Source organism: Eumetopias jubatus, unplaced genomic scaffold, assembly GCF_037043125.1.
Source record: "Eumetopias jubatus isolate StellerSeaLion01/CBP00866 unplaced genomic scaffold, mEumJub1_p1.0 scaffold_52, whole genome shotgun sequence".
NCBI lineage: Eukaryota > Metazoa > Chordata > Mammalia > Carnivora > Otariidae > Eumetopias > Eumetopias jubatus.
Genome location: NW_028274858.1, coordinates 474,230 through 489,989, shown reverse-complemented (window position 1 = coordinate 489,989; position 15,760 = coordinate 474,230). Strand labels below are relative to the sequence as shown.

The 15,760-nt window shown below is 57.4% G+C and overlaps 2 pseudogenes; one reads left to right on the top strand and one right to left on the bottom strand.

The window, feature by feature from the left end:
* LOC148161840 (acrosin-like) overlaps positions 1–15,760 on the bottom strand; it is a 481,356-nt pseudogene that overhangs the window by 265,779 nt on the left and 199,817 nt on the right.
* Positions 13,570–15,760, top strand: part of LOC148161843 (acrosin-like) — a 39,745-nt pseudogene continuing 37,554 nt past the window's right edge.

Genomic DNA, 15,760 nt, shown 5'->3' with positions numbered 1-15,760 from the left:
AGCTCTTGGTTTTGCAATTCTTCTGATCTAGCTTCTTACATCTCTTTTAAGAAAGGTACAGGAATGTATTTTGCTGATTTTGTGGGGTTGGTAATAGTGGTTAGGGTTAGGAGTTAGGGATTAGGTTTAGGGTTAGGTTCTCCCTCTCCTCTGCTGCACAGAACCCATTCTCCTCTGTAACTAGAGTGATATTTTCGGAACATAACCTTTGGGCCTTTCTGTGGTCTGCTCCCCTCCTGCCCATCCTCTCCAGCCTCACCTCTTCCACCACAGCCACCCTTCTGTGGGCCACCCAAGTGTGTGGTCGTCCCACATGTGCCCTGGGCCTGACTACAAGCCTTTGCTTTTGCTCTGCCCTCTGCCGGGATCCCTCTTCTATCCCCCTGCTTCATATCTGGCTTGTTCCCCCATTGGCTGGGTCTGGGCTTGCCCTCTGGTGACCTGACTCATGTCTGCTGGTTGAGTGTGCTTATCCCCTATTTAAATGTAGTGCCCGCCTTCCCTGTGTGAGTGATTTACTAACCTGCTGGGTGTGGGGCAGGCACAGGGAAGTAGCCTTAGCGCCTATGCAAAAACATCAGTCTCAGAGGGGCTCACAACGCTTGCCTATAATGGGGGACCTGCTGTCCTCACAGGGGGGAGCAGGTAGTACCCTTAAAGGGCGACCAGCCATGGAACGTGGTTGGACAAGACTTCCAACCTTTTGGGGCCAGGGAGATGTAGACTGGACCTGGAAACTTACACCCTTGGATTCAAGCCTGGGACCAAAGCAAGCCCCCTCTTCTTCCTGGTGTCGTCTTTTGCCTTCCCTGTCCACGGGCTGGACCTGATTCCTGATGTGGCAGAGTTTGAGGGTGACCCCTCCTAGGAATACCAGTGGCTTACTGAGCACCTTGTCAGCAGGATGCCCAGTAGCCTTCCAGGGAGGACCCTACAGGAAGTGGAGACATGTCTGCGGGGGCCAGCGGCAGCCCACTCAAAGCAAAGTGGGACTGGTGTCCGGCCCTGCTGATCCTAGCCGCTCTGTAAGACATAGAAATGAGGGCTGTGCCCAAAGGTGCTTCCTTCCTGGAAGGTGGGGATGGGATTTGCAGGGGGGTGGCCAGTGGAGGGCACCTGCAGGGTTTGCCCAGGAGCTCAGCACAGGCGGAGTGTTCCTGGCTCCAGCATGCTGACTGTGGGGCTGCATGGGTTTCCAGCCTCCAAAGCCTCAGGCTCCCCTTTGGAAGACAGGCTGCTGATGACCCCCATCTCGGGGAACAGATATTAGGGAGGTACTGCTGGCAGATTCCATCAGGAAGGTCAGGAGTTGGCTGTTGCTTAAAGCAGCCCAGGGCCCACCCCCTTGAAGAAGGTGCACATGTCCATGGCCCCCAACTCTGGTGTCCTGCTGCCAGCCTCTTGCAGTGACCCTCTTCCTGCCCTGTCCACTGCCCCTGTGGATACGTGGTCTTCCTGGAGCTGTTCCTGCAGACACCAGAGAAGGACCTCATGGTAGGGCACGGGGTCAACTACTAGGTTTTCACCAATCAGCCAGCTGCCGGGCCCCGTGTGCCCCTCCAGGTAGGCCGAAGGGTGGTGTTCCTCATGGTGGACACAGGGTCACTTACTACGTCTTCACCGACCAGCTGGTTGCTGTGCCCCGTGGGCCACTCTGGGAGGGCCGGAGAGTAGTGGTCCTCGAGGTACACGGCATCCTGCTCTGGCAGGATGTGTCCATGCAGCACAGAGCAATAATCAGCCGCTTCCACGAGCAGCGCTTCTTCTGTGACGTGGAAGACCAGGTGTGCGTGGACGTGGATGCGGGAATGAAGTTCTGGGACCATGTGGGCATGGAGATCCTATCCCCCCTCTTTGGCACCCCACACCCCGTTTTCTACTGGGCAGCCCATGAGGACTTGAGCTACGAGCGCTGGACACAGTCCCAGAGCCACATCCCCAGGGACCAGGGCAACTTTTACTACATGGGGGCCTTTTTTGGGATTTGGTGGTGGAGGTTCCCCGACTGACCTCAGCCTGTCACCAGGTGATGGGGGTCAACTGGCCCAATGGCACTGAGGCCGTGTGGTCCGATAAGTGCCACCTCAAGAGGTACCTGCCAGGCCACAGGCCCACCAAGGTGCTGTCCCTGGAGGACCTGTGAGACCCACGGCTGTTGGGCTGGCCGCCCCATCATTCCCCGGGTCATGAAGAAGCTGAGATCCATGGCTGTGCCCAAGAATCACCAGGACACCCAGAACTCATGAGGAGCTGTCCCCAGAGGAGCTGTGGGACCTGCGGTATTGGGCTGTCCCCTGAAGGACCTGTGGGACCTGCGGCTGATAGGCTGGCCCCTGTCATGAAGAAGCTGAGATTCAGGCCAAGCCCAAGAATCACCAGGACAAACAGAACTCATGAGGGGCTGCCCCCAGAGACCATGCAGGACCCATGGCTGCTGGGCTGGCCCCAGAGGACCTGCGGGACCCGAGCCTGCTGGGCTGGCCCCCCATCATTCCCTGGGTCATGAAGAAGCTGAGATTTGGGCCATGCCCAAGAATCACTAAGATACCCGGAACTCATGAGGGGCTGCCCCCATCTCCATCAGGAGGTGCTGCCTTGAGCGGAGCCATCAGAGCAGATTCCTACTTCTGTCCCCTTGAGGGAAACAGTGGAACCCAGCACTGCTTGCACGGGCACGCCAGCGCCCCAACCACTCCTGCGCACAGGAGGCCTGCTTGGGGGCATAAGTTCCTCTCTTTGTGGTCACTACATTTTGATCATTTCTGTGTCCTTTACAGCTGTGAACGGCTCCAGTTTTATATCAGATGTTTTTCTGTGTCAATGCTGAGCAACCATCTTAAAAAGAACAATTGAGGGAAAAGGTTTTCTCCGTGGTTCTAAACAGAAATCTCCTGTTGGGGCTGGGAGCAGTCCTGTAGCAGCCATGGACCAGAACAGGTGCTGGCCGGGTCTTCCCTCCCAGTCCTTACACCTCACCGCGGCCATGGGGCTTCAGGGTCAGGGTGCGCCGAGCCACCTCTCAGACCCCCCAGTGCCCTCGCCACCAGAGTCCTTGGCCGTGGCCACTAGCACGGCTTCCAAGAGCGTGGAGTCCCCTGGGCAATATAAGGTTCCCGCCTTGGTTTAAATGGCTATTTCTGTGCTGGTGTTTGTGAAATGTGGGCACTCGCTCCGTCTGGATGTGCGTCCCCTTGGGATTCCTCAGTGCCCACCAGTGGGTTTGCACTTGTGCACTTTCTCTGGACCAGCTGCCTGCACTGTGTCTTAGCAAGCATTTACTGAGCTCAGTCACCCAACAAGGGGCAGAGCATGAGAGCGAGAACTAAGATACAGGCTCCCTGCTCCTGGGCCCTCCAGGGACTCGCGATGGCCTCGACTTCCTGACTCCTTTTGTATTGTGGTATAATGGACATACAGCTGATACCATGAAGCATGTTTCAGTGGCAATAAGTATATTCCCTGTTCTGCACTGGCTACCTCTGTCCATCGCCACAATGTTTTCATCATCCCAAACTGAACCTCTACCCACGAAAGCCTAAACCCCATTCTCCTTCCCCAGCCCCAGCACCCAGCAGCTCCTTCCACCTCTGTGAATGGGAGTGCTCTCCATCCCTCCCAAGTGGGGTCCTCCGGTGTCGGTCCGTTAGGGACTGGCTTATTTCACGTAGCATAATGGCCTCAAGGTCTGTCTCTCTGAGCCTGAACCTGACCCACTTTCCCCCAAAAAGTGTGGCTCAGCCCTCTCCTGTCTGAGCCAAACTTCCTCAGTCCCCTCTGCTCCCCTCACTTTCCTCCTCAGCCTGAAGATGATCCCAGCCAGTCTGCAGCTCTGAAGACCTGTTCAGTCCAGATGCCAGGCACATAACCCGGGGGCCCCGGTCCTCACCTATACCCCATCTGTCTATGTCAGGTTCCTGCTGCCCTCCCCCAACTGACCAGCTGCACCTCCCACAGGTGTCCCCATCTCAGGAGAGGGAAACACCAAGTCCAGACCCTTGGAGTCCTCTGGGACTTCTTGCTTGCTACCAACTCTCCCAGTAGTGAAGTGGCTATTGGAGGACATTCAATGTCCAAAACATTTAAAGGCATACGTGAGTCTCTGCTGCCTAAGGCAATGGATAACAGTTGGGGCAAATAGAAACCAGGCAGAATCACCGGAAGAAAGGCTGAGGAATGAGGAGCTTTAGGGAAGAAGGGTCTGGAAGCTCTGACGGCCCCTACCTGACCTTCAGATGCTCCTCAGTTACTCCTGTGCCTCTGGTATCTTCCTGGAACCCTGACATGGCTGTTTTCAGACAGCTCGTCCAGCAGCACCCTCAGTTTCTGGGAGGTGAATTTGCTGGAATCCACAGTGTGTCCTGCTGCCCCACCGGGATCGCTTTTTGAAGGTGCATCGTCCGGGCCATCTGAGGAGCCAAGACTGTGGGTCTGTGACCTGGAGGGATTCTGAGCAGAACTGGTGGGATGGGAGGGCTGCAAGGCCCAGAGGCAGGTTTCCCGAAAGCCGACTGGGGTCCCCGGCATCCTACTGTTTTCGATTCAAAGCCCTGAGATCTTTAAAATGCCAGCAATGTTACAGCATGGGCCAGAGAAGCAAATGTCCCTGTGCACCCAACACCACCTAAACTATTGGGCATTTCTTGTCACTTGAGCTGAGCACAAAGGATTGGGAGTTGGGGCTTGAGGAGGGTCCTGGGCCAGACTTTGTATTTGGGAGACAAAGACCATCCAGACAAGCTTGTGCTGAGCCTGAGGAGGGGGTCTGTTTGGAGACCCCAGTTGCAGGCACGGCTGTCCACGGATGAGCCCTCAGCCTGCCCCAGTGCACCTGCTGCTGGGGGAGAGCCTGCCCCTCCTCTCTGCCTGAGGGCTCTCTCCTGCACCAGGTGCCTCTTTCCCTGCGAGCCACTGCCATCCTGCAGCCTGGGAGGGTGGATACCCTGAGTTCCTCCAGCTGCTGGGGGGGCACCTGCCCCCTCCTCTCTGCCTGAGGGTTCTCTCCTTCATCAGATGCACCTCCTCTCCTGCCAGTCACTGTCAGCCTACAGCCTCGGTGGGTGGATACCCTGACAACCCCCAGCCCGGTGGCCAGAGCCAGTGTGACATTGTTTCCCAGCAGGCCTTTATGCCATGTCGCCACAGTGCTCACTCTCCTCCTGCAGGCTCACTGTGCCACATCCTCCCTCAGTCTCCCTGGGCCCAAGTCTTCTTCTGCTCGTGGACCATCCTTGACCCAGGCTCTACACGCTGGGACTGGGAGCAGGTTTCTGGACCTTCTGGAATCTTGCTTCCATGCCCATGACATGGGCACAGTCCATCCTCACAGACTGCGCAGAGGAGACCCAGCGCAGGAAGAGGCAGGCCACTACAAGGGAGATGGCAAGTGACCCAAGAGGGAGCACACAGTCCTTGCAAAAAGCACCAGGCTCACAGGACCCAGCATAGGATGTGGGTGTCAGGCCAGAGGGCACAGGGAATCCTGGAGGGGGTGACCCTGTCGGGGAGGCCATGGAAGGGTCCCAGAAGAAGCAGGAGACAAGGAAGACGACAGGACAGAGCTTCCCAAGGAGTTTGTTGGAAGGATCAGAGAATTGCAGAGACCCTTGGGAAAACTCAGACCCTGGAGATGTTGGCTGAAATGCTGGCATTTGGTCCGAAATGTTGGGTCACAACACCGCAGTCGACACTGGATGATTTAGTCTTTGTTGGTTCTAGGAATCAGTAGGTACCTGCCAGTGGAACTCACATTGCATGAAGTCTAAGATATACTTACTTTTCATTACTTTTCAGGACTAGACTTTTCTAGAGGAAGTTCTAAGTTTGGGTCTTCCATTCTTTTCTTTGTGCAACTGGCCTGTGTTTTCAGGAGCCGATTCCTGGTGCTCATCACCACTGCTAGCCCTGAGGACTGCCCCCGTCACCTCCCACAGGGGACGTGACCATGTGGTTTGGGGGGTGCTCACTGATGAAGCCCCAGTGCTCAGTACACAGCAGGGACCCCAGATCCTCTGCTGAATGAGGGAGGAAGGAGGGAGGGAAGGAGGGATGGAGGGAGGGGGAGGGAGGGAGGAAGGGAGGGAGGAGGGGGGGCTGCAGGTGGGGAATGAATGAGGGAGAGAAGGAATGAGGGAGGGAGTAAAACCAGGTCCATAAATCAGGAGTCCTTATTTGGGGTGAGGTCCGAGGGCATCACAGCCTGGGCCCTGGATGGTGGCTCAGGGCACGTCCATCTGTACTCCCAGTGCTGACCTTCCTTCTCCTTGGACCCGCTGTCATCCTGGATCCTCTCCCCCTCCTCCTTAAACAATTCTCAATGTTCCCAGGAGCAGGGTGGCAGGAGGGGTGGGTCTCAGGAGGGGCTTCCCAGATCCTGTGCCCCGGATGACACCGGGACTCTAGCTGCAGGGCATTCTATCATGAGAACTGGGACCGTGGATCCCATCCATCTCCTTGGGCATTAGTGCTGTTCCATTCCCTGCTCTCTCCAGCACCGCTGTGATGAACACTCCTGACAATACGTGTGTGAAAAACCGAGCCAGAGTTTCCGGGGCTGAGTCCAAGGCTGAGGATGGGTGCCCCTGTGGCCTGGGATGGGTGCTGCTCACTGTTCTCCCAGACAGGGGTGCCTGTCACCGTTCTCTCTGGGGGACCTCTACTTCCTCCCATTCTCCCCAGGGCTGCTGGTCCCCAGACCAGACACCTGCCAGTCTGAGGGTGACCAGCGCTGCCTCCATAGGGTTTCCTTTGCCGGAGTCCTTCCCCAGGAGCTCCCGCATCTCTGACACATATTCCCTGCGTGCCTATCCTTCCGCCTTGGACTTGCATGTGTTTGGTCTCCGTCCCTGTGGAACCCAGTGACTGGGAGCGTGGTTGGACCAAAGTCAGGTGAACCCTTTCTCTGGCCTTGGGTTGTGAGCAATGCTTTTGCCCTTTGTGGTGTGCCGTCCAGCTTTCTGCGTTTCCCTGGTTTCTGTGTGGGTCTCAGGAGGAACCGGCCCTGTCCTGTCTGGGATCAGGCTGTGGTGTCCCAGCAGGACCAGGGGTCTCGGCCCTGAGATTGTGCCCACCATTCCCTTTAGGAATTGTAATCTATGTAATCTATGATTACATCTGATGTGTAATCCATCGGGGATGTCAATATCAAATGGGGGAAATTTTATGACAAATAAACACAGAAGAAAACGAGTCCCCTTTGAAAATAGGGGGGCAGACACAAAGGCCCCTATTGTGTGATTCCACTTACAGAAACATCAGGAATAGGTAAAGGAACAGAGAGAGAAAGCAGCTTAGGGGTCACCGGGGTCTGGGCTGTAGGAGAAAAGGGCAAGGAGGGCTTCTGGTTCGGGGACTCCTTTGGGGAATGAGATATTCTGCGGCAATGTTCGGGGGTGTGGTGGCACAGCGTTGGGCATGTACTTAATGCTCAAGACGTGTTCAATTGAAAACAAGTAATTTTATTTAAAACAAATAATACACAGCACATAGGACATGGAAGGATAAAATAACAGTTAATATGTACCAGAGAGAAAGAACATAGGGAGAGGGGATGAGACAATCGGGCGGGGTCTCGGGTTCCAGCGATGGAAATAAGGGTAATTGTACAAGGAGCTCCCCCTGCAGGGCTGTGGGCTCTGGATGTGGCCGTGTGAGCCCTGCAGGAGCAGGAGTAGGGGCAGGGCTCAGGATAGGGACAGGAGCGGGGGCAGGATCTGGGTCCGAGGCAGGAGCAGTGGCTAGGGTGGGGGAAGGGGGAGTGGCAGGAACTGTAGCAGGGGCGGGGCAGGGGCTGGTGCAGGAGCAGGTGCCAGTTCTTCCTGGACAGCTCCAGGCTCTCCGTGGGCAGGTGCCGGGTCACCTGCCGGCTCCTGGTCTCCTCCTGAAGTCACTGCAGGCACTAGCCCTCCCTCCAGATCCGGCTCTAGCTCCTCAGGTGGTGGAGCAGCTGTGAGAGGAGAAAAGCTCACCCCTGTGCCTGCTCTCCGTGGGCCTTTGCAGAGACAGAGCCCAGCCCAGGGTCTCCCAGAGAAGCCACAGCCGTGAAGGACCCCTCACGGGGACGTCTCCCCAACTGCAGTCCACCCGCTGTGTGCTCTGTGCCCAGTCGTTGCTCCTGGCCCCACACCAGCCTCTGGGGGCTCCTCCCTGTGGGGCCAGCACCAACCCGTCCCCACACACCACAAACACCCAGCCCCAGGCTTCTCACCCTCGGCCTCGGCCTCTGTGGGCTCCTGCTCCTGGACCACTGTCCGGTGAACAACCCCTTGGGACAGAGGTCCATGTGGTGTCGGAGGTCTTGCCTGGCAATTCCCCAGCACCATTCTCGGGATGCCCGTGGGGTCAACCCCTCTGTCAGGGAGGAGGGCATGTCTGCCAGCTGCCTCTCCATGACCTCCGTGGCCTTCTGCAAAGACAGGGACCGGTAGCCGGCCCCGAGGCATCACAGCCCTGCCCGGCCATCCGCAATGTCCTCCTGCCCAGTCCCCTGCTGCTCCCAGATCAAACACACACCTGTGCGTGCACAGCCCTGCACCCGGGATGCAGTGACCCATCCCTGCAGGGCTATCGGGATAAACCTCGGGCAGAAGGGTCAGCGCCCACACACCCCATCCCACACAGCCAGCCTTGACCTTGAACATGACCTGCCCACTGGGTATCTGACCCCTCATCAGCCTGCTCCTGCTCGGGGTAGCCCCACACCCATGACCCCCCTTTACACACAAACTCACACACAGGCGCACACACTCACACACAGACACACAAACACGCACAGGCACACACCCCCATCCACATACGTGCGCACACACACACACACACACAGACACACGTACGCACACACACACACACACACACACACACACACACACACACACACACACGGAGGGCACCTGGGGCTACACAGGTCATCAGAGCGAGTGGGGCTGGGTGGCCGGCTCTGGGCCTCCTGGTGTCACCTCTGTCCTTCCGGCCAAATGGCCAGAGGTGGTGGGGAGCCCTGACATGAAATCCCCAGCGGAGGACAGCGCATGCAGGGCGCGCTTTCTTCTGCCTACAGCCTCCGGACCTCAGAAAGCAGCATGTGAACATCTTGGTTTGAGGATCTCCAACGAAATGAGCTGGGCAGGGGGCTGCCTGTGGAATGTGGGTGCCTGGTTACTGGGGTTCAAAATTCTGTTGGGCTCTGTTGTCAGGGAAGTGAGGTCACCACTGCCTGGGGTCCCCTTACCCAAATTCTTCCTCACACAGGAGCCCCCCCGAGGAACCCCCTCCCCCGCTACTCAATGCTCACCCTCCCCCCATGCCCCATCCATACAGTGACACCCACACAGCCCACCCACAGCCCCCGGGAAGTCTGGGTGCAGCCAGTGTCCCAGCTGTGAGGGCACAGACCTGGATTCAGACCTGGCTCCTGCGTGTGCCCACGGTTATGACCCTGGACAGACCCTGTGCCTCTCAGGGCCTCCCCAGGCTCCCCATCTGCATATCGGGGTATTCTGGCTTCTACTTCTAGGTTCGCCATTAGGGGTAGGACCTCTATACATGTTCCATACCTACTACCACAGGAGGCTGGTGCACATGTGGCAATGCAAGGATGATCCAGGAGCTGGGCTTGGCATGGAACACAGCTCAGAGGGGCCTGGCTCTGCTCTGGGGTCCAGGCAAAGCCACCCCCCTCCTGCCTATGTCCCAGCCCCCGTGTGAAGGTAGTAATGTACTGATTCTGAGCTTGTCCCCTGGTGAAGCAGACTTCCAGGGGCTCCCATTATGGTTAGGCTCAGGTCCCAGGGCCTCGTCTGTGCCCATGTGCTGGGCAGTCCCCACAGTGGCCCCTGGCACCCCTGAATCCTGGTCACACATCCCTGTGGAATCCACTCCCCTCCAGGGTGGATGGCCTGTGTGACGGCGCTCTCAGGAATGGAATGGCACAAAATGCCGGGATGTCATTTCCAAGCTGATGGAGTCTGTGACTTCTCCTGGTTCCCTCTGTCCTGTGTTCATTCTCTGTCTCCTTCTCTGTCTCTGTGTCTGTGTCTCTCACAGGAGCAGGATCTGTGGGTTCCATGGGCGATGTGAGAACCCTCAGAAGCCTCCCTTGTCCCCGTTTCGCTCTCCGGTCCTGGTGCCCCATTCCTTCCTAAGGCCTCCTCACCCTGACCAGAGCAGTGATTCTGGATCCTCTTCCACATGGGGACCCTGAGGCTGCAACAAGGAGGGCCCTGACCTTGGTATCCAGACTGGTGGCCCTGTGCTCTTCCACCTTCTGCGTAGCCAGGTCCTAAGGCCCCCAAGCCCCCAGTCTGTCCTCTGCTGAGAAGGACCTCGAGGGGGTAGAAAACATTTTCCCCAGACTGGGATCACAGGGGGTCGGGGATGGCGATCCAAGGCCAACAGGCTCTTCGACAAGCCTGTGGGACCCTTGGGACACTGCATCTCTGCAGCCCAAGTGACAGAAGAGTAAGCTGAGGTCTTTTGTGCTATAGCCCTCTGGACTTGGGGCTGGGTATCTCTTCCTACTCCCAAGTGCCCAGGGTGGTGGTGGACACCAGAACCCAGACCCTGTCTTTTCCCAGTGCCCTGGCAACCCCCTGGGTCCCTTGGGGAACCCTGACCATCAGCCTGGCCTGTCTCCCCTCCCCATGCTCTGGATCTGGGTCCTTGCCAGGAGTCCTGATGCCCTGCCCCATGGCCCAGCCGTCTCCAACCTCTTTCTTCTTTCCCCCTTGTCCCCACCTCGTTCCCAGGGTGCCCTCCCCTTCTGACCCCCAGCTGGGCAGTCAGAGTGATGTGGGTGTGGGGGTGGGTTTGCAGGTGCGCATGCCTCTACGTCCATCGGATGCCAAGGTCATGTCCCCACATGGGACGGGGTGGGTAGCTATCCCCGAGGATCTGAGGGGCTCTCACCCCCAAAGCGAACCTCATGGGAGGGTTGGGTCTGGCCTAGGACTGGAGAGCAGCCCTGCTCCTTGGGCTCTGCACCCCTCAGTTGTCCTGGGCCAGTCCCTGCCTCTCTTGACCCAGGTTCCCAACTGTCGCTGAGGGTTGGACATGGAAACGCTTGAATGTGGCCGCTCCTCCATGGGTAGGTGGGGGACAGGTGCACCAGGCACCCAGACCTCCCCACCGAGAGGGCCAGCCAGGTGTGTCATGGCCAGGTGTGCAAAGGAGACCTGCACGCAGCACCTGTATGGTGAACCAGCCCTGCAGCGGATGTACATGAGCCCCATGGCTCTGCACCTGACCAGTCCCCCACATTCCCTCACCACAGCCAACTGCTCTGTGGCCCCAAAGTCCACTGGGCCCCGCAATCACACCCACCCTGGGCGGCAGGCCTTAGGGTGCAAGGCCAGGTGGGTAGGACATCTGGGGACACACAGGTCATTGAATACCCCCCACCCAGCTGCCCTGGAATGCAGACTCCCTCTCAGGGTCCAGCTAAGTGCAGGACTGGGCCAGTGAACCTGGAGGCATCAGTGGAGGCCGACTCAGGACAGGGAGAAGATCAGTCTGCCCCTTCCCCTTCTCCTCTCCTCCTTTTGCCTTGTCTTCCTGGCAGGACCCAGGGCAGAGGTCCAGCCTGTCCCTGGCTGCAGCCCTGGCTGGAGTCAGAGGGTCGGGAAGGAGGCCGGGGAGGAGGGGCCCACCAGCAGGATGCCCGAGTGTGAAGGGGGTCGTTAGTGTAATGAGGGACCCCATGGGCATTCAGGGATTTCAGCCCTTTGTAGACATGAGCCGTGGCCCCAGGACTCGGCCCCTGCCCCATCCTTCACTCTCCAGAAGGCCCTGCATCCTCCCCAGCCCAGTCCTGGTCCACAGCCAGTCCTCCCTCCGGCCCCAGAAAATCCAGCTGCTCCAGGGGCTGCAAAATCATTTCAAGCTGGAACCGAGCCATCCCTATGGGGCCTGGTTCCGGGTCCTGCAGCCCCAAAGTGAAGAGAGGTGAGGCCAGGCAGGACCGGGGAGAGGGCAGAGTGGACTCTCCCTGGGGACCATGGCTCCCTGGTCAGTGCCGACCCTGTTGTGTGCCGGCCCCTAGGGCACCCAGATTCCAGCTCCCAGTCAGGCTCCGGGAGGGAGACCAGAGCGTGGCTCCTGCTAGCTCAGACGTGTCACTCTGTCCTGTAGCTACAGCCTGTCCCACCAGCTGGACTCCCCTCCTAGTCGGCCAGCTCACCTTCACGGTCAAGAACAGGCCATCATGAAGCTCAGGGGCAGGTGCGTGGCTGGGCAGGCAGGGGAGGGCTCGCTCTGGGCTCAAGGAGTCTCTGGCTGGTCTAGCAGGGGTTCTGGAGGGCTGGCCTTCCAGATTCTCTGCTGACTAGCCCTGGGTTAGGGTGAGGGTTAGGGTTAGGTTGAGGGTGAGGGTGAGTTTTAGGTTTAGGGTTAGGGTTTATGGTGAGGGTGAGGGTGAGGGGTGAGGGTTAGGGTTAGGGCTAGGGTTAGGGGTAGGGGTTAGGTTTAGCGTTAGGAGATGATGGCTCCTGATACTCAGGTAAAGATATATAAGACCTACTGGATATTCAGTTGAAGGGCATGTGACCTCCTGAAAGTTATGTGAGCTGAGAAAGTGTGACATTCAGTTAGCGAAGTTAGTAGGAGAATAAAGCTCATTTGACAATCTGAAAACTCATAACACTCAGGAAGAAGCTATGAGGTGTCCTGACACACAGGTAGGCGAGGGACAACCTGTTGATGCTCAGATGGTCTGGTGGAGAACTTACACTCAGGGAGAGGAGGGCACACTGCCCTTCATGCAGGTGGAGGTGTGACCTCCTCACACTCCTACAGGAAGGTGAAACTTCTTAACATGCAGGTATGTGAGGTGAGCATTTGTCATGCTCCCGTCGGTGAGATGCCGTCCCCTGACAATCAGAAAATTGAAACCTCAGGATATTCAGGTTATTGTGGTGAGAATTCCTGACCCTCAGGTATAGGAGACACATCTTCCTGCATGTAGGTCCCAGAGAGGAGACCTGGAGACACTCAGGTAGGAAACCCCAGACCCTGTGATACTCAGCAGTGAATAGAAAGGTGGGCTTTGTAGTCCTAAATTAGAGAAATTCAAAGTGGCTCTTTGAAAAGTGTGCTGATAGTATGTACTTGGAAGAGGGAAAGACAATTTGCCCTACACAGGGTTAAGGATCGATTAATCTGGAGATCCCGACACCCTGTGACCATGACATGCTGCATCATCTTGACACAGAGGGACAGAGCTACCCCTCAACCCATGATTTGTAACAGGAACTGTGGTTGCAGCTTGCATGAGGGGCAGACCCTGACACTGCACAAAACTGGATCCTCAGATGATACAGAGCCTTCAAAGGGTAACTGGGAATGAAGATCCTGGCCTTGGGACAGAGGGAGGGGGTTGCACATGAGCCCCCATCCCCCGAGGGGTGCAGAGGAGCCTGTACAGAAAGCTGGCATCTTGTTTCAGCCTGGACCAGTTAAGCTAAACGGCTCCTGCCTGGCCTGACTATTGGGGTGGGGGAGGGTGGTAGCCATGCTGACTGGTCAGGAGGCCACAGAGGTTTGTGAGGTCACTGGGCTTCCAGGCCGGGCTGGGGCAGGAGTATGGTAGAGATGCTGCCAACTGCCCTTCTGCTGGCCTTGGCAGTGTCTGTGGTTGCCAAAGATAACGCCACGTGTGAGTATGTGTCAGGGACATGTCCGGGGGGTGGAAAGGGTGTTTTCTGAATACCAAACCCCACCCAGACGCCCTCTATCCAGGGCTAGGAAGGAGGCCAAGCTTGGGCCTTAGTAGTCCCCTGGGTCTCACGGGTGTGACCAACATCCCCAACTCAGACCATCCTTGCTCCCAGCTTCATCAGCCGAGAGACCCCAGGGCTGACCCCGGGCTCCTATGCCTCCCGTAGCACAGACGCTGGGGTCCTTCCCTCACCTAGAGACTGACCTCACTGCCTCTTGCACATCAAGTCCCAATTTTTAGAAACCCCTTTCTTCCCACGGATAGTGAGGTGCTCCTCCTGTGGCTGACCCCAAAGACCCCAGGGTATTTTCATGGCATTCTTCTAGGGTCGGGCCTCCACCTTAGACTCTGACAGACCCCAAGTTACCCCCAAACTCTTGTGGCCTCTCCCCAGTTCCCAGAACTTCCACCCCGGAACCCGCTGCTCCCCACACCTGGGATCACTGGAACTGCTGTGGCTACTCTCCCTCCTCCTGCCACCATCCAACCCCACATCGCAGCCCCAACAACCCTGTGGCTGTTTCCTAAGTCTCCCGCCCAGAATTGGCTCTAAAGACCTCAAGCCATTACACCTCTCTCTCACCTCCTCTAGCCTCCCCCCTGCCTTGGGATCTCCCATATTTCTAAGGCCCTTATCATCCGTCTTGCTTCCTAGCGCGCCTTCTTTCCTTGACTTGGGGCTTCACCCACAAGACCCCAGAACTCATACTCCTCAAAACCAGTTCTGAAGTCTGCAGCTTCTGGCTTCCCTACCACCCTGACAGCACCTCTCCTCAGCAGCTCCCCCTCGGACCCTCCACACTCCCGGTTGCCCCATTTTGCCCAGCCCCCTAGCCCTGATTCCCCCATCGTGCAGCTGCGAGTACAGGCTGTGCCTCTTCTTGGTTTGAACTGTGCCCCTGGTCTCTCCCCAGTGCCCCCTGTGGGTTATGGTTCAGGCAGAACCCACCGGGAAGTGGAACCCTCGGGCCCTGGCCCTGGATGGTCAGCCTCCAGGTATTCATGTCCCATAATAACCGAATGTACCATGCGTGCAGAGGCACCTTGCTGAACTCCCATTGGCTGCTTACGGCTGCCCACTGCTTCGTCTCCAAAAAGTACGTGTGGGAGCACGTGGAGGGGGGTCTTCAGAAAGGCTCTTCCCAGAAAGGGACATTCTCCAGGGCTCTCTGTGCGCAGTCTCCCCGGGGCTCTGGGCTTTGTGGCAACCAGACCATGAGTGGGTGGTCCCAGGCCCTTGCTGAGGAGGGCTCTGAGGATCATGATCACCAGAGGTTTCTGTCAAGTCCGTCCTTTCTGAGGATGACCTGGCTTGCCTCTGTGCCCACAGAAAAGTATATGACTGGAGACTGATTTTTGGAACAAGGGAAATTGTGTATGGGAATGAAAAGCCAGTGAAGCTGCCTCAACAGGAGAGATATGTCGAGAAAATCATCATTCATGAGAAATACATCCCCAGTTTAGAGCACGATGACATCGCTCTCATGAAGATCACCCCTCCCGTTCCCTGTGGGCAATTCATTGGAAGGGGCTGCCTGCCCCAATTTAGCACAGGCCCACCTCGAGTTCCCTAGGCCTGCTGGGTGTCTGGCTGGGGATTCCTGAAAGAGAAAGGTGAGTATGGGAGGGGCTCTCACAGGGGTAGGGACACGGCAGGTCATTTCCTCAGTGGTCTCTGAAGTGCAGGGGACATATGTGGTGCCTAGTGGTAATGTCCACCAGAATGCGGGACACTGTCCCCTTTTAGAGCGAGAGAAACTGGCAGCCGAGTCCCCTGTCCACAACCTCACCACTGATGGCTCGTGCGGTCACTGGGTGGAAGGGTGCATGCAGCCCCAGGAGAACCTGGGCATTTTTCGAATGGGGTATGGGCTGTGGCTCTATCTGGGGCCTGGAACCCCAGTTGCTACCTTCTGGAAATGGGGGATTGTCCCCTGAAACGGCACTTGGAGAAGAGCTCAAGATGGGGTTTTGTGGTTGCGGGCCAACTCCTCCCCTCTCTGGACATCCATTTCCCATCTGTGAGTTGAAGGGACATGTCATGTGCTCTCTGAG